The sequence below is a fragment of the Labrus mixtus genome, chromosome 5, assembly GCF_963584025.1.
Source record: "Labrus mixtus chromosome 5, fLabMix1.1, whole genome shotgun sequence".
Classification (NCBI taxonomy): domain Eukaryota; kingdom Metazoa; phylum Chordata; class Actinopteri; order Labriformes; family Labridae; genus Labrus; species Labrus mixtus.
Genome location: NC_083616.1, coordinates 7,151,042 through 7,157,249, shown reverse-complemented (window position 1 = coordinate 7,157,249; position 6,208 = coordinate 7,151,042).

Here is a 6,208-nt window from a genome sequence, read left to right as displayed (position 1 = left end):
CAGCCACATTTAGTCTCTCCAGTCCAAACTGTTATTCATAACTTTAAAAAAAGGAACCTGAGCAACACATTAGAAGCATTTGTGATTTAACAAATAAGAAAGCTGCTAAAACTCTCTCTCTGCTCTTTATTGAATGAACTTATTTGAGAGCTCCCCCTGGCTCTGTTCTTTACTTGTTTATGTATTGATGACTTTTTTCTTTTCTCCACTTATGTATCATATGTATAACAGATGAAATAATTTGTATGTGAAATATTTGTCTGAAAAGTTACAGTTAAAATAACTTTCAGACCAAAAGGAGGATGAAGTTGATCTTAGGGGATGCACTGATGAACTTAAGGCATAAAAAAGATGTCAAATGGGGGAAGTCCCCCCTGCAGTGGTCCTTTAGCGCTGTATGTGGGTTCATGTATTTATAACACTCAAGTCTCAGCTTGTTGTTGATGCAGCAGTGCCACCTGCTGTCCATGTTTCTGCACCTCAAAGACAGAATACACACACGAGCTGGACAACTTCATGAACATCCAAGAGAATTACACAGAAAATAAAATAAAGAAATATGCTGCTAATGAAAGAGGCTTTCTCTGTATAATGTTATATCTTTAATAACTAGAAGAGATCACAACAGTTGTGGAAAACAAAGATTATGCTGTAGGAGTTTTCTTGGATCTTTTGAAACATTTGACACAGTCGACCCTAACTAATTACAAATAAAACTACAGAAATATGAGGAGGAGTAGCACTCACTATGAAAGTTTCAGAACACTTTCACAAATATTTTTTATTTTTTATACTCAACATACAGATGAGAATATTTGTACATGTTTAAAGTGATGTGAAGGTTGTGTCCCCAGTGATCAGAGGAAATAACATCAGTGAACTAATAACAACTCTTACAGGACAGACAGCAGTATTACAGAAGTTTAAAGTTAGTTGAATTCCACGGAGAGAGTTTAGATCTGTTTTCCATCAATTCATGAACTTTTCCTTTCTTCCTCGACAATATTTAAGAGCTCAGGCAGAACCAGCAAAGGAGTTATATACAATAAAAGAAGGAGAAGAGACAGTCGAGGAGTTGAAAGAAAAAAGGGAAACAAAATAAAATAGGACGAATAAAATCAAATTTAAAGAAAAGTAGAGGGCCGTACTCCAGGTGAGGTTTGTGCCGATCTCCCCTCTGTTTGTTGTGTGTTTTTAGTGAATTTAATGTTGTATAATTATTGTGTTTACATTCTTCTGCGGACGTGACTGAAATAAACTCATCAAAGATTCCTATAGATATTAATAAAGACAATTAACATTTTAAAATATTATTGTTTAGCACTAATTTTAAACTCTCCCTCTCATTCATTGTTGAAACTGATACATAAAAGGGGCTTTTTTGCCCAAATAACTGCATAATGGGTCGTAAGTACACACAAACAGCACCTGCACACAGAGCTAGTTTGCTCTGCAGCACAGTTAGGGGTGAATTTACTGTAACCCTTTCTGAAAATTAGATGGTGTTTTTTGACTAATTTGCACAGGTTTAGTGGGCACAAAAGCCACACAATCACTTTGTGGATCAGGCCCTGATTGTGACTAAGTATCATTTTCTTATTTCTAGATTCCAAAACTTAACTCTTATAACTCAACATACAGAAATCTGAAAAATGTTCTTTTGAAGCAGAAGCTGTCATGGTGTTCAGTGTTTGATCTCTTTTGTCTAGTTCAGCTTATATGTTCATTACAAATATAAACTCTCCAGTCAGAAACCTTTAGGTAATGGATGACATATTTTCTCCTGGTTTCACATTCATTGTTCAGTGTTCTATGTTTCCAAACTTAAAACATATCTGTTGCCTACACAGATTTTAATAATTAATCCTGTGTTTTCTGGAAACTTCAGCTTTGTTTCATCATCTTCCTCAGCATGATAAAGGGGAACGTTAATGTAAGTTTGAAAAACTGATCCTCGATTTGAGAGTTTTCCAATTCATATTTTTACTTTGTTACATGAAGAATGAACTGTGTGTGTGTGTGTGTGTGTGTGTGTGTGTGGGTGTGTGTGTGTGTGTGTGTGTGGATTAAGAGAAGACATATCTCTAAAACAAACCTGCGTATGTGTTAGTGGACTCTGACGATGTTTTAAATTCGTTCTCTAAATCTGTTCTGCTGTCACACAGAGTCAGACATGAGCAGTCGATCCCTGAACAACAGGACAAAGTCTTCTTCCATCCTTTAGAATAAAAAGGTGAAATAAATTATTGAAGAGTTGATGCCCTTCAATGAGAAACAGCTAATTATCCAGCCGTCATTATAGGAGGTGGTCAGTCAGTGTGTGACTCATCAGGAGGTGAACTCATGGATTGATTGGTCGACCATCCCCCGAGGTTTAATCACTGACAGGATGGAGGGGTCAGCCTCACCACGACTCAATCGATATGCCTCTATCACGGAGAACATCTCAAGAGGAACCACTCCACCACATCATCAGGATAACTTTATGAAGAGATTAGAACCAGGAGCTGGAGGAGGGGAGAGAGAGGAGGAGGGCTGAGCAACCTGTTGGACAACTCTTGAGACAACAATAGAAAATACAACTCTGACTTAAATACTGTCAACTTCATATAAAAGCTCATCCCAGTTTAAGGTCCAGTCCCTTTTACTAGCCTTGTCTTGTGTAGCTGACAAATAAAGTTAGTGCATTTAATGTTGGAATAGTTTGTGGATAAAAAATAAGGAGCCAAAGCATCAAGACACGAAAAATAAAGATGAACCAGTGGGTAAAAGAAGGTTTAAGTTCCTCTGATTCATATGTTTGTGTGCATCCACAGAATACGAGCAATGTTTCTCAGATGATAACCTGGACATAGACAAAATAAATGTAAACCTCATTGAGTGACACGGAGGACTCTGCGGCTTGTGCTGGCTTAAAATAAGCTTGAAATTCTGAAATTATTTTTTTCTCCACCTTGCATGAGACATTTTAACAATATAACATCTGCTTTAAACAACAAACCTACACTCTTTCATTGGCTGGGGAAACACATCCATTGCCAGTCCAGAAACGTCCTGAGTCAACCTAAACATCAAAATACAATTACACAAATTATCATAAAGCAAAAGAAAAGTAAAGACAGAAACATTGTGTCAAATTTCCCACGGTACTTTAATCTATCACAACCATTGGATCACTCTCCCCTCCCCAGAATGGTATCGTCTTTTTCGACTGCACGTCACACTTAATTTACGGCACAGAAAGCTTAAAAGACAGGAAAACGCAGGCTGGCTCAGCGGCTCAAAAAAACAAAAAAATGCTTGGCAGCTCCTTTGCTTTTCCTCCATAAATCATGCAACAGGTAGGTTCAGTTTGTTTGTAAATAAAGTAATTAACTGAACCTACAATTGGCTTGCTTGCTGTAAAACTATGAAGTGGTAGTTGGTAAGTTGGCCTGGTTGCTGAAAAGTTGCAGCCGGGTCACTTTCCCTGTAGCCTACTGCCGAGGTGCCCTTGACCAAGGCACTGAACCCCCAACAGCTCTGGCGTGCTTCCTGTGCTGCAGCCAAGCAACAAACTCATGTGTTGAAAAAAAGAAGTCAATACGGAAGTGCAAAATCCTGCAGTTCGTTGAGGGTCCGCTTGAGACTGGCTCCAAGAGCCCCTTATAGCAGACATAAACATGATTACATCCTGGTGGGCCTAGCCTATATAGAACGATTTTGGTCTGATTAGTAATTGTCTTTGTGATGTTTTGTGTGCATGTGTGTAAGGTTCAATGTGTGAGTGCATGTCCTTCATTAACTGTATGCCAAACAGAATTTCCTCTCCGGGATAAATAAAGTAGCCTATGTAGGCTAATGTAAAATGTAAGAATATGAATAAAACTAGGCCTGCTGATAAAGGAGGCCTAATTAAAATATAAAGTATGTTAATCTGTCATTACTGTGTCAACCTGTGTTTTGGAAAAGGGTGGAAATATCGACTAAATGTATACATTATACATTAACAGCCCGGGGGTAGTGTTGTGTATTTTTGCTATCTTCAGAAGTAAAAGGTTAAAGGTCACATATTATGCTAATTAACTTTACCATGTTCAGATTATTCCTCCCCCGGCTGGAATACACTGTTGTTTTGGTTTTTGGTTCATTATAGTTGTCAAGAAAAGCCAGAGAAAAGCATGCTGTTCCGGAATAATCAATTGTTTCTGTTCTTTAAAACTTAATCATGATGTTAGTAACCCAGAGAGGGCACAAGAAATAAATGCATTATTCTACTTAATATTTGGTGTCTTTAAGACATGTTCTATATTTGGTATCAAACAGGTAGTTTTAAATCCCTGTATCCATAATTAGGCATACTTGTGTTACGTCCTTAATTGCAGATTAAATAAACAATACAATAATGAATTAAACTTTGTCGTATTTTCATCTTCTTGGTAGACCTAGTTGGATCAAGCCTCTGAAAAGCTTTTACAAGTGTTTCTTTGATTTTAAGAGTTAAGGAAGAGTTACACATCGTGTTCATTCATTCGTCTAGTTTTCCCTTTACTCTGACTTCGAGTAAAACAAATCCAAACACAAACTATTTATGATATAACGAGGACTTCTTCCTCCATTCAGATTCTGTGTAGTCAGTCTTTCTCCCCCTCCCCCCCCTCCCAAGCCCATGAAACCAGAGATCTTATTTCTATATTAAACACATAGTGTGAACATGCAGAGTTTAGTTCAATGAAATAAAGTCTCGACAGTTTAAATATCAGCTGATGTTCTCCTGAGAGCCACTAGGTGGCGTTAAGGTTCTGCACACTGAGCTCTGATGATGAACCTGCAGAGACATGAAACTGAACAGACAGAAATACACACATTTGAAATATTCAGATATTTTAAGATGTATTCTACATCATCACTGTTTTGTACATTAGTTTATGAACTTGTTCTGACAGACTTTTTGAAAAACATTGTATTATTATGAAAACTTTATTAATGCACCACTTAAAAACAAATATATAAAGTGCCTCACATGAATAAAACCGAAAAACATAACAATGAAAACGTCTGAAACAAATATTCTGTGAGGACATTTATTCTAAACGTGTGTTTAAAAACAAATAATTAAACTGAAGTAACGATGAAAAACAAAGAAATGTATGAAGAATCTGGAACAAATGTGAGATGTAATAATCACAGAAATCGTTGTCTGTTTAATTGTTTCTCATTAAAATACAGAATGTGCTCAGTAATCTTCATTATCCTCACATAGAATAAACTAGTATGTGAGTTCACTCAGTTAAATTGTTATTCCTGTTATTAAACTGTGCAGACATTCATTTGATTATGAAACACATTTTAACCTGCAGTTGCTTCCTGTCAGTGACCTGATGTTTCTGAAGAGTCTGAAACAGCAGCTGATCCCTGATCAGTCTGGCTGCTGCTGATTCATATTCAGCTCTTTATTATTATTATTATTATTATTATTATTATTATTATAATTATGATATACACTGAGACCACTGCCAGGTGAAGGTAATAACACTTATCATCTCGTTACAGTATTACCTGTCAGTGGGCGGGGTATTTGTAACAGTACGTGAGCATGTTGTCCTGGGAGCAGATAAATGGGCGGGGCTAAGGATGTGATGCTATAACTGGGTCAGATCATCTCCATCTCCATCTGCAGGAGGAGGTGCCTAAAGAGATCAAAGGTAGAGGTGAGAAGGTGAACAGGTGAACAGATTGATGGTTGACCCAGGCTCACACACTTGTGTGTGTGGAGTGAAGGCTGGTCTGTGTGGTCTGACATAAAACATACCGAGCTCAGTGCTGAAAGACTTCAAGCTGGTCTGATATAGGGAAGAGTCATAAAACACAGCTGATTTTTTTGAATAATAATATTAATAATAATAATAATAATAATAATAATAATTTATACTTTATTGATCCCGCGAGGGGAAATTCGTTTTTACACTCTGTCTAGTTAACATGCTACACAAACATAGGCCGAAATACACACACATGCACAAACAGGATCCTGTGGACATGCACATATTGTTATTGTTATTATTATTATTACTATTATTGTTATTATTATTATGACATCACTGTAAGCAGTCACACACAAAGTCCGCTGTCAGATGGAGGTCTGCTTTCTGCCTGCAGAGGTCATTCTCCCTACATGTAACACCTGTTGCAGCAGACACAAACACACCACACACACTGTCATCGTGAA